Source organism: Ovis canadensis, chromosome 13 (assembly GCF_042477335.2).
Source record: "Ovis canadensis isolate MfBH-ARS-UI-01 breed Bighorn chromosome 13, ARS-UI_OviCan_v2, whole genome shotgun sequence".
Classification (NCBI taxonomy): Eukaryota; Metazoa; Chordata; class Mammalia; order Artiodactyla; family Bovidae; genus Ovis; species Ovis canadensis.
In genome coordinates, this window is record NC_091257.1 from 55,997,949 (window position 1) to 56,015,834 (window position 17,886).

Below are 17,886 nucleotides of genomic sequence, written 5' to 3' on the forward strand. Positions count from 1 at the left end.
ACCACCCCTCCCCAGCCCATCCCTCAGGGTCATTTTTAAAAGGACCAATAGTGATCTCTTTTCCCATTTAATGCTCTGCAGCCATGCTGAGGCTGGTTGATGTGCTGGAGGGGGATCATTTCACTCAAGGCAAGACAGGAAGGAAATAAACAGAGAAAGTAACCTGAAACCAGGCAAACCTGTCTCCGAAGATGCCATGTGTTCTCAGGCCTGCTCCCTTTTGATTGGACTCCAGAGAAGAAGGGAAGGCCCTCACGGAGCCTCCTTTGTAAACCCTCTGTGCATCCTCCCTGCACCTTTACTAGGCACTTTCCGTTTCTAAAGAGGAACCCTTGGAGGATGCCCATCAGAGCAGGTCTATTGGAGCTCGGTCTCCGCTGGGCCATGGCTGTGTGTTTATAGTCAGCTTATGAGAGAGCGCTTAAGCATGCATGCTAAGTCGCTTCAGTTGTCTCTGACTCTTTGTGACCTCAAGGACTGTAGCCCACCAGGCTTCTCTGTCCATGGGTTTCTCCAGGCAAGGATACTGAAGTGGGTTGCCATTTCCTCCTCCAGGGGATCTTCCTGACCCAGGGATTGAACCCGTATCTCTTTGTCTCTTGCATCAGTAGGTGGGTTCTTTACCACTGGTGCCACCCGGAAAGCCCTGTGCATTTAACAGGTTGATTCAATTACTCCCACTTCAAAATTTTGGAATGGCACAGTCTGAAGAGCTCTGAATTCGAATAAAGCCTAAACTAGCTTGAAAAGAAAGCCCTAGGTTTGAAGGGGTCAGTGCTAAAATGAAAGAATGTCAAAGACAAAATTATGTTATGGATTGTTTTAACAGACTGCACACATTTCCTATTGTATGTGTATCTGTGTAAGCATGTGCCTTAAGTGTGTGTGTATGTGTTATATGCTTAAATGTATGTGTGATGTGTATGTATGTGTGTATGCCTTGTATATGTGTATGTGTTTATGTATATGTATGTATCTGTGTGTGTCTCTGTGTGCCTGCATGTATATATGTATGTATATGTGTCTCTGTGTACATGTAAGTGTGTGCATGTGCATGTGTGTTATATGTGTCTCTGTGTGCACCTGCATGAATGTGTGTACATGTGTGTCTATGTGTGCATGTGTGTGTGCACGTGTGCTAAGATGCTTCAGCTGTGTCCAACTTTTTGTGATCCTATGGACTGTAGCCCCCCAGGCTCCTCTGTCCATGGGATTCTCCAAGCAAGAACACTGGAGTGGGTTGCCATGCCCTCTTGCAGGGGTCTTCCTGCCTCAGGGATCGACCCATGTCTCTTATATCTCCTGCATTGGCAGATGGGTTCTTTACCACTAGTGCCACCTGGGAAGCCCGTGTGCCTGTGTATGTATGTGCATATGTATGATGTGTATGTGCGTGTGCATGTTGGGAAAGGTGGGGGTTGGTGAAGAGGATCAGACCCTCATGTTGACTTTTACTAAATTATGGTTTCACTTATCCACCCCTCTCACTCACTTGGTTGAGAATTACTGCTAAAATGACACAATTCCTTATGGGATGGGTTATTTCTCTACAACGTGTGCTGGGGAATAAAAAAAAAAGCTGGGAACCACTGCATGCAATCATCCCGAGGAAAGACTGGAGCCCAGAGAAACTCAACAACCCTTCCAAAGTCACACAGCAAATCCAGGGCCAAGCCTGACTCCCCAGCTTCCCTTTCAGACTCCATCCCACCCTATAGCATGGCTAGGATAAGAACAACTTGCTCTAGAACACAGTCACAGCCCCAGGCACATCCTCAGTCACGTATGAATTCTCATGTTAAAGCACTCAACTTTATTTCCTTGACACCAAAGGACACATACATCAAAAAACAAATACTTCCTCCTAAGTGCATTTTCTCCTTATGTGAGCTGTGTGGGTGACGATTTCTAATAAAATGTTGCTGCAACCACTCAGATAAGGTAGATGAGGGACGTTGACTTCTGGTTGCTGGGCGAGCGTGCTGTTGACTCTGGCTCTGGACGGTGCTGGGCAGGTGTAGACCCTCTCTACCCGTGTAGCTCTCCGCTGTTGGGTGGGGCCATCTGGAATCGGTGACTCAGGGTTCTGTGGGGACTGACTCAGTGTAACAACTTTTCTGGGGCTAGGAAGACCACGGATAGTACTTTCCACTGAGGATAAGAAAACAAAAGTGTCATGGGAGATTTTAAGAGTGTGAGTTCTGTACACTTGAGTTTTGGTGTGCACACTTTGCTATGTGCCAATGGTACCCATTTGTGCCTATTTTCTTTTTGTCATCAGGAACACATGTAACAATTCATCGGTTGAACATTTGGTGACTTGTGTTAATAACTTTCTTTTTCTTTCTTTAGGATTAAGAGTGAGCACGTGTCTACCTGCTCTTGGCGCTTGGTTGGCAGGTGATGGATCATGGTTCATCTGCTTCTCTTCATCAGCATCTCAACACTGAGCCTCCTACTTACCTCCCTACCTCCTGGCTTGCCTGCTCCAATCTACTCTTTCCCTGTAACCAGAAGCATCCTTCTGAGATCAGAATATGCACAATTTTCCCTCTTGCTGGAGCCCATCATTGGCTCCTACTGACTCTGGGTTGAGACCTAAACTCCTGGCCAATGGCTCACAAGGGCCTGGGTCATCCAGCCATTGGCCTCACCTCTTGCCTCATTCAGCACTGCCCTCTTCTATCCTTTGTGCCCCAGCCTTTCCAAGTGACTTTCTGTGCCTTGGATCAGCTGTCTTCTTATTGGAACTTCGCCTGTAGTTTTCTTTCCTCACTGCTCCTGGCTATGGCAAACCACTTTGCTGGTCCAATTTCTTCATTCCTCCCGCTGTCCATGTGCCTGCAATGAGCTCCTTGTGAACAGAGCAGTCAACTCTGGTCTTGACCAGAAGACTTGCTGTGGCCAATTGCATGTGGATCTGTAGGATGTTTCTCTGGGAGGTGTGGGCGGGAGGAGTCCATCTCAGATCAAGGACCATATCTGGTAGAGGTCAGGATCTCAGGATGTGCTAGAGAGCATTCATTTTATAACAGAGTAAAAAGAGATGAAGTCCATTTCTTTTCTATTGAAGTCATTTTCCAGAAACTGTTTTTTCCCATGTTTTCCTTATTTTGTCCTCAAGCCACTAATGTGCATAAGCCAACTGAGTGAAAAAGTCTGTATTCAAAGCTGATCTGAAGTAAGTATAGACCAGGAATCACTGTCTGTCCCGGTATGAACTGAGGGCCACCTGCACTATCATTAGTTTTAGGAAAAAATATTTCCAGGTTCTCATGGGAATGCATATGGAAATACAATAGGATTTTACTTCCAAAGTCAGGCATTCAGGTGTTGGCATGCCAGTTACCAATGCTGTCATCCAGGCCAGCCCAGTATATTCTCAGAGCCTATTTCCACATTGGTAAAAGAGAACAAATACCATCAAGTAGAATCACTTTGAGAATTAAATGAATGAATATGCAGTGGATACAAACATTTGGTAAACCCTAAGGTGCAATACACATGCTATTTTCTTACAAATGAGGATGTACCTCTGTTAACCAGCCTGTTTTTGTTCACAAGCTAACAGGAATCATACCTTACTCTTCTGGAAAGAGCTTATCATGAGATACATATGTCATTGTTTCATTGCTAAGTCATGTCCAAATCTTTGTAATGCCATGGATTGTAGCTCACCAGGCTCCTCTGTCCATGGGATTCTCCAAGCAAGAATACTAGAGTGGGTTGCCATTCCCTTCCTAACTCAGGGATCAAACCTGGGTCTCCTACATTGGCAGGTGGATTCTTTACCACTGAGCCACCAAAGAAGCCCCAGATATATTCTTACTTTCTCTAAAAATTTTATACTTGTGAATAAGTCAGAATCCACAGGAAGAACTAGTCAGTATGATGGTAAGATATTGAAGAGCCAATTGGAGGTCATTTGTACTTTACGGTATTTGAGATGTGTTTTCTGCAGCTTGGAATCAACCATACTTCTGATTGAATGTGTCCATCTTTTAACTCTAAGTTTTCTGTGCTATTTTCTATTAGAAAAGTTTCTTTTTTCTCTATGTGGTGCAGAATGTGGAGTTCCTGGGAAAAAAGAGAATTACCCGTGTCTCCATTTGGAATCGGTTTCATGGGCAGGAGGGCCCAAATGAACCAGCTCTTATGAAAGAGATGACAAGGTCTCTGAATGCAAAACTAGCAATAGAAAGGACCCTGGCAAGTTCAGCCACACTTAACTATAGGATTTGGTGTTAAAATTGTTTATCTATTCCAAGAATGTCATCATCTGACCCAAACCAGTGACTCAGGAGGCATAAGTGGGTTCTTCGGATAAAGGGGCCTGTACACGTGAACTGAAAAAGTCAGTTCACTCAACTCTACAAAACTCTGGAGCCCAAGTGACCCAGCCATGAAGCCCCAAGAGTATAATAATCCACTTTCTTGTTGCTGAACTGGCAAGATGCCAGGAATCCTGAGTGGCTGGTGGCCATGCCCACCTTCAGGGGTCTACACTGGGGAAAGGGATATGTTAGAGACCATAAGCCTGGATGTGTGAATATGTTGGAAGCACAGACAGCATCAGTGCTAGCAAGCTCCTGGAGGCTGAATGCTCACAAACATTAATTATCATTGTTGATGTGACCTCAGGGGTACCGGGAGACTGGTGAGGCTTACACATATTTGAATTGCATTAGGATTTAGGTTGCAAGTTGTCCAAAACAAAAAGCATCTGAAGAGTTAAACATCCTCTCTTGACTGAGTGAATAGCATCATCTTAGTCTAAGCTTGGCTTTCTTATCAGAGTGTTAGTATGTATGGATGCCCGGAAGCCCAGGGATGGGTACCACCACCCTAGGGACCTTGGGGTGACCTGAAGACTGGGTCTTAGGCTGCTATGTCTTGCAGGGGTTTCCTGCCACTGTGGAAAGGAGCCAACAGGTGTGCAGTCTAGTCAGAGTATGCCTGTGCGACAAGAATTAAAAGCGACTTGAGAGAAGACCTAGGAGTCCAGGCAGCAAGGGCTGAGTTAGAGGCTGGAAGGGAGGCCAATACAAAGCTTTCTGAGGGCACCCAAAGTGGAAATGAGAGTCAGATCCATGCCAGGGAAAGCCAAGAGACTGGGTTCTGTCATGTCTGATGGAGGCTCCACCTTGGGACTTTTTCGGACCTCCCATGAGATCATCAATTCTTTTTTATTCTTAGTGAAATTTGTTTGTATTTGGTTTCTGAACCCAAAAGAATACTGACAGGATCTGAGCACAGAGTCTCCCGGGGGGCCATGTGTAGCAACAAAATGCACTGCAGGAAGAGAGTGGGGTCAGGGCTGCCTCACTCCTGTGCACCACAGAGTGGCCCCAGGTGGGCTCAACCTGGCAGATGAACATGGATCCCACCTCTTGTATTGAGACAGTGAGAGGTGGAGGGCTTGGTGGTGGACCTGGAGCTGGGCCTCTGGGTTATAAGGGTTTAAGCTCTCAAGTCTGAGCCCCCTGTGCAGTGACCATTTTGCTGGGTGGGAGCAGAGGCAGAAGGGGTGGATCTGTTCAGCCACTGGGGACACACTTGGCAGATAAAGAGGAAGTAGCACATATCCCACCCTTGTGTTCCCAAATCTCACTCCCAGGAGCCTCAGCGGGAACCCAGGCCAGGGCTGGGGCTAGAATCATTGTTTCCAGGGATGACTTGTGTCTGTTTCAGAGCTGATCCCCAAAACTTGATCTGAATTTCATTTATCACCAGGCATTGAACTCCTACTGCATGCCAGCAATAAATTATTGAAGATTCTCTCAACTCATCTACAATCTAGGGGTCAAATAGGGCCATGAGTATGGCTAGAAAAATGTGATATTAAGGATGCGATAGAGGCGCAATGATTCAATGACCGCTGACTCATCAGAAAGAATGGAGACCAGTTGACAGCGGAACATCTTCAAAGCATCCAAAGGGAAAAAAATCAACTATCAAAATAGAATTTCATATCAAGCAAACACATCTTGCAGGAATGCAGGCAAAATAAGGATGTTTTAAGATAAAAGACTCAACCACAACATATCCCTCCAAAAAGGGATTCTTCAGACAGTAGGGAAATAATACCAGATGGAAAGTCTCTTCTGTAGGAAGATAAGAATTAATCAATATGTGGGTAAAAGTTATTTAAGAAAACAGTTGATCTTTTTTTCATTAATTTAAAATACATATTGCTTTCTAAAGTGGGGAGTGGGAAAGTACAGCCTGTGGCCAAATTCAGCTCAATACTTATTTTTGTAATAGTTTAGTTGCTAAAGTTGTGTCTGACTCTTTGCAACCCTGTGGATTGGTAGCTTAGTTTTATGAATAAAATTTTATTGGAACACAGCCATGCCATTCTTTTTCCTGTTGTCTGAGGCTGCTTCTGTGATACAACAGCAGAGCTGTGTAGCATAGCATAAATTGAACAGCCCCAGAGACTGAAGTATTTGGCTCTTCACAGAAACAGTTTGTCAACTCTTGGTTTAAAGCAAAAATAGTAACACGGGGGGTTACAACATGTGTAGATGTAAGACATATGACCACCACCTGGACCGTATGGTTGCAAGGCTCTTACCATCAAAGAAGAGGGACAGTGTTAATGCTGATGGATAGATATTGAGGACAGTTTCATCTCTAGCACAGCCACTGAACAATAATGCCAAGAGGCATAGCTGTATACCAAATACACACAGTAAAAATGCAGTCCTAATATTTCCGGACCTTAAATCCATTGGGCTTAACTACCAGTCACATGTCGATCAGTGGTCCCTCATCTTAAGTGGAATCCAGCTTTTGCCTGAACCACCTGTGCGTGCTCCCTGCTCCCAAGATAATTAGCCATAAAAAAGGGGTCTCTTTGGTTATGAATACAAAACAGTTTTTTAAGATACATTTAAAAAAATTGAAATATCATTGATTTACAATGTTGTGTTAATTTCTGTGTACAGCAAATTCATTCAGTTATATATATTCTTTTTTATATTCTTTTTGTTATGGTTTATCATAGGTTACTGAATGTAGTTCCCTGTGCTTTACAGTAATTACAAAATGTTTTAATAGAAAATTGACACGTTGGTAGAACTGATTTCTTGATGCCCAGGAAACTTTGTTTTTCCCTCCCTGACACTTGGCAAATCTGATAAAGACATCGAGTACCTGCCAGGGTAATTTACCATCATCATGTTTGTTTTGGGTTCAGGCCCCAGATGACCCATAAAAAGTTGTGGCACTCCTGGGAGAATGGAATAATAAAGTACAGACTTTCTTGAAGGCTTTTTCTTATTTTTCAAACATGCTTTAGTTATTTGTTATCACCTAAAGCCATGAAATACTTTTTAAAAGATGCATTCTTTTAAAAGAGGATCTTCCTTTCTCTTTTTGCAAGGATATGCTAGGGCAAGTGCTGTTTATAATTTTAGTTTTTATTTCTAGAGTATTTTAAATATCTCATGCATCCAAAAGTAAGTGAAATAACCTTAGATTCCTATCTGATAGCTTTCTTACCAGACTCTCCTAAGTCGTTAGAACATGTTGTAGAAGACTGTTCTATAACAGAAACTTGTAAACTATTTTGAGGTTTCCCCTACTGACAAGAGCTGTGAAAGGCAATCATGGGTATTTAAAAAGTAGTTTCTCTGCTCAGATCAGGTGATGCTCGAATGTCAACTCTGATGGGATTGTCTCCTTGGACACATTGCCCTTTTGCTTCTAAAGTTCAGTATTCAATTTCTCCTTACTACAAAATGGACTTTTAATAAAAGCTGTACAGTGAAATATCTGATGACTGTTTTCAAGTCAGCCAGCTGTCAGGATTCCTCCTGAACCACAGGGCATCCATGGGCAGCATACAAGGAAGCCCTTTTCGGTCCTTCTGAAGGGTCCCTGGGAGGACCCCGGCCCTTGTGGTCTTCAGCCCCACAACATCACAAGCTGCACAACTCAGGCCTTACTGCACAGCTAGGGCTTATTCAATGTCCCTCAGAATGAATTCTAAACTAGTTTATCCACAAAATCACGTGTTTTATACATAAAATGTCCAGCTTCCTGTCTCATCAGAAATGATGTCATTTCCCAAAGCATGACATTACATTGTATAATTTTCCATTCTGTTTCTTAGAAACATTGCACAGGATGGAGGTAATTAATTTAGTTAACTGAGGCTGGAATTCAAGAGTGAATATTCAGTACAAGGACTTTAGAGAGTGACCGACACTGGCATTGGAGTTGGTTTGCCTTTTCATTTATAATTCAGCCCTTTGGTAGTGGGGAGTCCGAGCTTCAGACAAAGCTAAAATAGATACCTGGAGGAAATACCTCTTTTCAAGGCTTTGCTTACAAACCTCGTTCTGCAATAGCCTTGAACTCCCCACCCTGCCATGTGTGGACAGGCTGCAGATGGGCTCACCGGAAGCAATCCAGTGCCTACGACACAAGGAAAAGGCAGGTCTCTCTGGGAAACACAGGGTATCCGTGTTGCTGCCATATGGTGTTCAGGCTAGAGATTCGAAGGAGTTCCATGGTGCTTCTTTAAGACAAAAGCAGATGTGCTGTCTGGTTGGTGTTAACCGGTATACGAGCAACTATAGTTATCCTTTTTTAAAAGTAAATTCCAGAGGTTTTCCCAAACTTCCAATAGCATTGCCTGTTAAGGTGAATTAGGCTGCTTCAGACTCTGCCATGTAACTATTTCTAAGCCTTAATAAAGTAACATGACTATTGGCAGATAAACTAGGTACTGGGCAAGAACTACCCAATTTAATCCTTACATCCTTATCATGGAGACAGTAACATTATCCCTGTTTTAAACTGAGGCATGGGGTAATCAAGGAATAGTCCAAGATCACAGAGACTGCAATAGCAGTCTCTCCAGGAAGCCTGATTCCAGAGCCCACCTTCTTACCCATCATCTAGTCAGCAGGAACTATGAAACTCTGCACAGATTAACATCCAAATATTGTAAATATTCACTCGCACTGAATGACTGGTTATAAGGCAACTATCAGCGAACCGCAGATGACAATGGGCAAAGAGAACTGCTGTTTGTCATCAACTTCTCCACCTCCATTGTGACCGTTGCTGTCTTAACTACAGTTTGTTGAATGATAATTGAAACTGCAATGGCATTTCCTCAAGAGTCCCTGGGATCCACAGTTACAGCTGCTTCCCCATACTGGAAATTCTCCTGTGGTTTACAGAAATTCTCACAATATTTATTGAGTGCCTGTGAAGAATCAGGCATTGTGCTAGGAACTGTAGGAGATGACAAAAAGAATAAGGACAATCTCTGTCCTTCAGACACTTAGACTCTTGTAGGGAGAGAGAGAAGTTGACTCAAGTGGTCACTGAGGTCTAAGTAAAGTGCAAGTAGAGTAGAAAAGAACAGGATTGGAATTTCCTGCGGCAATCTGGGGAACCTACCTGGAGGAGGTGAGATTTGCTCAGGGTTTTGAACAATGGAACAAGTGGAACTTTGAAAAACAAAGATCAGGCAGTGTTGGTAAAATAAGAAAATGTCCATTTCATTGGATGTGCTGCTGCTCTTTCTCTGCCTCTGGAGGGTGACAGCACCATGGTTTTTCTCTTTATATTCCAGAGCCTGTAAGAATGCTTGGCACATAATAAGTGCACAGGACACATTCAGTGAATGAAACCTTGGCATTATCTGGTATGTGGTAGGGGTTTTATGAAACTTCAACTGTTCCAAACAGATTGGAATAGGTGGAAAAATGGATGGGTGGCTAGAAACGCCCTCCACCCTGGGCCATGGGCTCAGAACAAAAATAGCACCTAAAGATTCTGTACGTCTCAATGCAGTGGACATTTGCACTGAGACACAGTGATGCTTCTTTGTCTCATTTGGAGTGTTTTGCATGTTCAGATGGATGTGCCTTCATCTCTTCCATGCTGTCCTTGGGCACAAGAGCACCAAGCTCATTGCAGCAGCAACCCTCAGGCGTGCATTGCCGTGCCCTCTTTGAAGGCAGCAAGTCCCGCTTTGGGAAGTTTCCCCAGTCACCCTCTCCCTAGGCTGGTGCATCTGTGAGCTGCCCACATGCACCAGAGACTTCACACCCTTGTCAGACGTCACAGCTGGTTTTCCTTCTGAAGTTGTAGTTTCAGCAGTGAGGGTATGTAAGAATGTAAACCCAGACAAGATTGGGCCTCAGTCTTTCTCCACGTGGGAACAATGCAGGGGGTGCCTCCCTGTCCATCTTGTAACTCAGACTTCAATCATGTTTCCCAAAAGGTCTTGCTTTCCACAGGCATGAGTGAGAAGTAGGGGTCACAATGGGTAATGGCATTGCTTCATCTTGGGGATGGAAGAGGAAATATTTCTGTTCCAGAGGATGGCACTATGGGTGACCACCATGAGGCAAAGGCCAGATGCATAGGCCAACCAACAGCACCACCAGCGTCCTGGCAGCTGAAGAGCCTGAGAGAGGCATCAGAGTGGTAGTCAAAGATCAGAATTCACAGACTGTGTTCCCAGCTTTTCCAAGGCCTTTGTGAGGGAGACCCAAGAAGAGGAATTAATAATAATAATAATAAATACAAAACAGCAGGGGGAGAAATGACAAGTCAACCTCCTAGATCTTCCTTGTTAACTTCTGTGTTGCAAGACAAAGAGAAGGGACTTCTAATACCACAAACTGACATAAATAAGACAAATCAGATTAAAGCTAACCTAAAGCAGCTGAGCCTTTTGGGTTTACAGGGGATTAATATGGCATTGGTATTTATGTGTCCTTTTCCCCAGGATGAAGTGACAGATTGTCTACCACTGAACCAATGCAATGAAATCGTCACCATGCTTTTCTGGTATTTACAAGTGTGTCATACTCACCACTATGGAAGCAGATACAGACGTGTGATAAAAATGATCAAGTGAATGCCACTTGATGGGACATCTTGCCATGGCTTCAAAATAAGCAGTTTATGCATATATCACGTGAGCACAAAAATCCTCTCTTTTGTTCTTGCTGGTGTAAGTCATCAAGCTCTCTTAATGCTTTTCCTGTAATATATACATTTGGAGAGGATTATTTCTTGGAAATGAAAGTAACTTATTCATAAAATCTTTCCAAATGTGTCAGAGTATCAACACGCAAGGGATAAAAACAAGTGCACCTCTTTGTAACCAGCAATTATAGCCATCAAACGTAATTGCCCCAAGCTGTGGTTGCTGCCACATTTTTGAGTGTGTATGTCAGCATAACTACAAGGGTAAGTGGTTTCTTGGATAAAAAATTAGTGTGCACAATTTCCAAAACATGTAACATTTATAATTAATCTACATATTTCGCTTCGGTCAAGATGTTGACAGAGCGGTACTGCTGTTGCATTTATGGTGAATTCAAATATGTGAGTGATGCTTCTAAGGTACCAGAGCTCTGGCCTCCAGTCTGCCCATGAAAGGGGCTCTGCCCGTCTCTCTCTCCTCTCTCTGCAGAGATAGTTGTTGTTTAGTTGCTAAGTCATGTCCGACTCTCTGCGACCCCATGGACTGTAGCCACCAGGCTCTTCTGTCCATGGGATTTCCCAGGTAAGAATTATGAGAGTGCATTACCATCTCCCCTTCCAGGGCATCTTCCCAACCTGGGGATCAACACAAGCCTCCTTCATTGGCAGGTGGATTCCGTACCACTAAGCCATTAGGGAAGCCCCCCTGTAGAGGTGGCTGCTTTTAAACCCCAGCATGTGTTATCATACCTGCATTCTCAGGCTTGGTGGACTGCCCATTCTGGTAATTGAGAGGAAGGTCCCAGGCTCCCTTTCTCACGGACTCAGGTGCTGTACAGAGTAAAAGTCCTTGTCACTATATATCGACATCCCTGCCCTGTCTGGGAAAATGTGTCTTTGTCCACAGAAATGGGGGCGCCTGAGTGGGTGGATCATTATAAACCCAACACGGTTCCTGGAGGACCAATGTAATTGGCTATTTCTGTTGCGGAGGTCTTAACAAGGGCACATTCAGAATGCATTATTTCCCTGCATGGATTGTCAAGGGCATTCGCGTCTTTATTCAAGTGAATAGAAAGAACACTGGAAGCCCAGGGGCAGCTCTGTCTCTCTGAGGACTTCAGTCATCCCTTGCTGTGGCCACCATTTGGGATTTCTCCACATGGGAACAATGCAGGGGTGCCTCCCCGTCCGTCTTGTAACTCAGACTTCAATCATGTTTCCCAGAATGTCTTGCTCTTCACAGGCACGAGGAGTGAGAAGTAGGGGTCACAACGGGTAAACCATTCATAATGGAAATGAAAAAAAAATTATTCAGTTGTTTTCTGGCTAAGCAGGGGCCATGTGAAACCACACTAATTGTTTTAATCCTGGTTAGAAAGCACTAGAGAAATTCATTCCTTAACTTAAAGGCAAGAAGAACTTCATAATTTTCCAACCAAGTTTTCTTCCTGCCCCTTGGCAAATGGGGCTGTGAGTTTTAGGGGCACAGTAAATGTGCAGAAGAAATGTGTCCCTGTGAAGACTCTACCTGGAAGGTTGTTTGGGATTCTAGTGGCTTAAAAAGTGGAATGAAATTGTTTTCGAGGACCATCTTTGTCAAACTTCTATCACAATTATATCAAACTGTATTTAATGTTCGGTTGACTGCATTTATGCCATTATGTACGTAGGTTTTGATTTAATGTTAAGTCAGCCATCACCAATGATTGAGACTCTATGAATCCCATGCTTCTCCAACTGGTGAGGGACCATTTTCTGAGAATGTCTAATCTATCATGGATCCATGTGTGGCCCTGCTATACACGACCCTTGTCCACATGGCACCGCATCCTTGGAAATCAGCAAACTTGTCTGTAGTCATTTCAGTGATGAATCTACTGACAACGTACTTCAGTTCAGTTCAGTCACTCACTTGTGTCCGACGCTTTATGACCCCATGGACTGCAGCATGCCAGGCTTCCCTGTCCATTACCAAACTCATGTCTGTTGAGTCAGTGATGCCATCCAACCATCTCATTGTCTGTCGTCCCCTTCTCCTCTTGCCTTCAATCTTTCCCAGCATCAGGGTCTTTGTCAATGAGTCAGTTCTTCACATCAGGTGGTCAAAATATTGGAATTTCAGCTTCAGCATCAGTCCTTCCAATGAATATTTGGGACTGATTTCCTTTAGGATGGATTGGTTTGATCTCCTTGCAGTCCAAGGGACTCTCAAGATTCTCCAACACCACAGTTCAAAAGCATCAATTCTTGGCGCTCAGCTTTCTTTATAATCCAACTCTCACATCCATACATGACTACTGGAAAAACCATAGCTTTGACCAGACAGACCTGTGTTGGCAAAGTAATGTATCTGCTTTTTAATATGCTGTCTAGGTTGGTCATAGCTTTTCCTCCAAGAAGCAAGTGTCTTAATGTCATGGCTGCAGTCACCATCTGCTCCCCAGAATAAATTCTCTCACTGTTCCCCCTGTTTCCCCATCTATTTGCCATGAAGTGATGGGACTGGATGCCATGATCTTAGTTTTCTGAGTGTTGAGTTTTAAGCCAACTCAAACAAAACCTTGTGTGCACCAGGAGACCCCACAGAGACTAAGCCAGACCTGACTTTGAGTGTTTGGGTGTCTCCTGTGGAGGCATGGGTCAGCTGTGGACTGCCACAAGGGCAGGGGCTCTGGGTGCAGCAGACCTGGGTATGGCATAAGCCCTCTTTGAGGAGGTAGCCATTAACCCCACCGAAGAGCCCCCAGAACTTAAGACTGGGGAAACAGACTCTTGGAGGGCATGAACAAAACCTTGTGTGCACCAGGACTCAGGAGAAAGGAGCAGTGATGCCACAAGAGACCGACCCAGACTTGCCCATGAGTGTCCAGGAGTCTCCGGCAGAGGCGTGGGTTGGCGGTGGCTTGCTGCAGGGTCAGGGGCACTGAGTGTGGCGGTGCGTGCACGGCACCTTTTGAAGGAGGTCGCCATTATCTTCATTACCTCTCTCACAGTTTGGTCTCAGGTCAAACAACAGGGAGTGAACACAGCCCCACCCATCAGAACAAGACCCAGTTTCCCCTTCAGTCTCTCCCATCAGGAAGCTTCCATAAGCCTCTTATTCTTATCCATTAGAGGGCAGACAAAATGAAAACCGTGATCACAGGAAACGTACTTGGATGTTGTAATAATGTCAAAGTGCAATAGAAGTTTCTAAGTGCATCTGGCTTGTGACTTCTTGCTTTGCTGCAGGCCAGGTAACAACCTGGCAATGGTTGAAGCCCTCACTTTGCATGGTGCTGTTCAACCTCCCACCTGCTTGATGTCCTGCTAGTGTTGGAGCAAAGTCCTGGGGGGATTGTGAATTGCAATTGGGCAGAGCTGACGTATTCAGAGTGGTACTTTCTAAAGATTATTCATCTGGAGGTTGACACGGAGCCGAGAGTACGTTTGAGGAAAGCAGGGAGTTCTCCAACTTGAGGTAAATCAGGTGAGAGTTTACGAAGAGCTAAAGAGCAGAGTGAAAGGAGGTGCGCAGGGGTCTATGATCTTCAGTGTGCCAGTTTTATATGGAGACAGGATAACACAGGACTTTTGAGGGGTTAGAAATCTGGTGGCTTCTGGAGGTTTCTCAGGAACAATGGGAGATGGGAGAACAATGCCCATTCATAGGAGATAACACTCAATTTTAGATAAATCTGCTTTTCAAAAAAAAAAAAGAGAGAGAGAGAAATTCTAACTCTTTATATGCAAGTACCTAATTGCTCAACTCTTTCTGTAATTGTTTAGTTGCTAAGTCATATCTGGCTCTTTGCCACCCCAAGGACTATAGTCTGCCAGGCTCTTTCTGTCCTCGGGATTTCCCAGGCAAGAATTCTAGAGTGGATTGCTATCTCCTTCTCCAGGGGATCTTCCCAACCCAGAGATCAAATCTGTATCTCCTGCATTAACAGGCAGTTTCTTTACCACTGAGCCACCATGGAAGGCCTCAACTATTACTAGCTATCAGCAAATTTAAATCATTTAAAAATCCTGTGTTGCAAAAAACAAATAAAACCTAACCAACCAACCAAACAACCACCACCACCAAAACATATGCCTAGACAGCTAGTATGTGACCCTTGAAAACTCTCGAGATTTCTACTAAGGAAACATATTCTAGCAAGTTCCATGGAATTTTGGACTACAAAGTTATCTGAAAATCATTCAAAACATAATTTTATATTAACAGGAATAGGGAAATACATAATGATATGAGTAGTGGAACTTCCAGATAGTCTGAAGATACATTAGATTTCAAATAAGTGTCAAAGTTATAGTATAGCTTCAGCTACCCCAAACTTGAGAAATTATTTTCCATTCCCTGTTCCTTGCAGGAATATTCTGAGAAGCAGAATGTTATGTTAGTAGTTTTGGGAACATCCTCAAAGTGCTGAGTCATCTAGTAAAAGCAGTTTTTTTTTTTTTTTTTTTTTTTTAGTTAAAACACCTACAGGGCTTCAAATACATTATCTAAAATATTTCACATTAGAATCAAAATGAGAGTAGACAATTTTAAGGACCCTCCCCATAGAAATAAATAGCTATATAATTCTGTTATTTCACAGGCATCTCGATATAAGTCTGTCCAGAATATCCATTTCCAAGTGGTTCATCCTTCTGAGAGACCCGTAAAGTTTCTGGGGAAATTTTACACTGAAAATTGGTAAAGAAACTCTTGCCAGATGGGCTTGTATTTCTCTCTAGGACCTTAACTAGGGGCTGGCATGGCCTCTGTGGCTGCCAGCTGACTAGCTGAGAGATCACATACCTGTGACAGGTGAGTGCGTGGACACTGTCACTTTTATATCCTTTCTAATCTGTTCCTTGTAGGCAGCCCACCAGCCCATCCTGAACTCCTGCATGCAGGAGACAGTTTTGTTGTTTCTGAATCAGAAATGAAAGTATATATGGGAGGTGCCAGGGTTGGTGCAGGGGTATGAACTAAGGTTCTGAGCGGTAACAGCTGGTGAGTAACGTCAGCCAGGAAGAATTGTCTGAGTGGAGACTGGCTCCCAGGCCAGTGGAACCTTTGCTGGACACTAAATTCCAAAGGCTGCAGAAGCGTAAAGGAAGTCTGAAAAGATCAGGCTGGGCTCTGACCTTTGGGATCAGAGATCCCAAAATTTCGGATATCCCAGAAGGCAAACCTGAGACAAGAATTTGAGTGTGAGCAGTTTATCTGGGCTATGAATGAAATAAGAGCAGGAAAGAAAAGGAAACCCCCTTAGAGGTGCATCACCAAGCCAGCAGATTGAGCAGCTGAAGCTCTGAGCCTCAGGGTTAGCCCACAGGCTGAGAAAGAGTGGAGGTGTCTCTCCACCGAAGGGCTAGAAAGCCTTAACAAAGGAAAGCAGGTTCTGGCAGAAGGGCGGATGTCTGGGGGGTGCTTTGGAGGGTAAGGGCAAAGGGGACCAGGATGCCCCCCCCCCCCAGTATCAGCTGCAGGACTTTCAGAGTCCCCAAAGCCACCAGTGCCTATGAGGCACAAGGAACCAACCGCAAAGTACAGCACTCACTATGCCCGGTCAGGCATTCAGAGCTCCGACGTCTTCTAGTTGCAGATTTCTGGATACGTCCATTGAAATGAAACTTTCTTCTACCACCACCTTCTTTTCCTTTGCTTTTAAAAATCATCAGTTTCCCTGGGTCCATTGTTCATCTGCTTCATGTCGTTGGTGGCTGTTTAAAGAACACAGGAGAAGTAGCATAAAGTGACACTGAGGGGGGGACTTCCCTGGCCGTCCTGTGGTTAAGACTTCGCCTTCCAGTGGAGGGGGTGAGGGTTTGATTCCTGAGTGGGGAGCTAAGATCCCACATGCCTTGTGGCCAAAAAGCCAAAACATCATATGGAAGCAAAATTATAATAAATTTGATAAAGGCTTTAAAAATGGTCCATGTCAACAAAAATAAAAGTCTTAAAAAAAATGATACAAGCTGTCCATGGACTTTGAAAGTAAAAGTCAGTGAGCACTGGCATGATGGCATGATGAGGGGAGGGCTGTGCTGATGACCAGAGTCACCCCAGTAGGAGCTCAGGCTGCCTTCTCCTTTAACTGTGTCATCGCAACCCCCCCTTTTTTTTTTCTCCTGGAGAGCTACCCTTTCTCCCCCATCACTCCAGCTTGGAGCAAAGGCAGATGATAGGATTTTTTGAGATCTGAATGTACCCAGCACCACTCTGAATGTTTTATGTGCAGCTAGCTCATTTTCATCCACACACAGCTTTCTGAGCTCCAGGCTCTTATTCCCTTTATTTTGCAGATGAGGAAACTCGGGCAGCAGAAGCTAGGTGACTTGCCCTTGTTACACACAGCCAACACCAGAGTCAATCTGAACTCACACCTTCTGTCTACTGAGGCTGCCCTGAAGCTACCAGCTGCTGGCAGTCCCAGTAAATCACTCACCTGTGAGGGGGAAACATGGTTTTTCTGGCAACAAGTTGCAAAGGTCTCCTCCAGCAGAGATGTCACTGCTGTCTCCCCATTTGATACCAGAAGGAACATGGGCATTTGAAGACACATTCTCAGTGGGCAATCAGCCCAGAAACCTGGTAGCAGAGTCCTAGATCTGGAGCAGAGGTGGGAAAGAGCCCCTGACGTTTCGAAGGTGAGTGACTTAGAGAATCAGTCCAGGGCTGGGTGCAGCAGAATGCCTCCTAACACGCAGCGTTTGTTGACCTGGCATCCGGGGCGGTTAGCTGGGAGGGCAGGGAGAACCTTGATCTTGATTCTTCTCTCCTTTTTGTGATGGCTCAGCTGTAGATGTCTGGGTGGATCATAGATTTGGAGAACCTTGGGTAGCATTTAAGTGAAAGGGTTGCACGAACCCAGATGGGAAGGAATTCTGAACCTGGATCCATGGAGTAGCCTCCTTCCTGTCTATATTTTACAGTGAAGATGC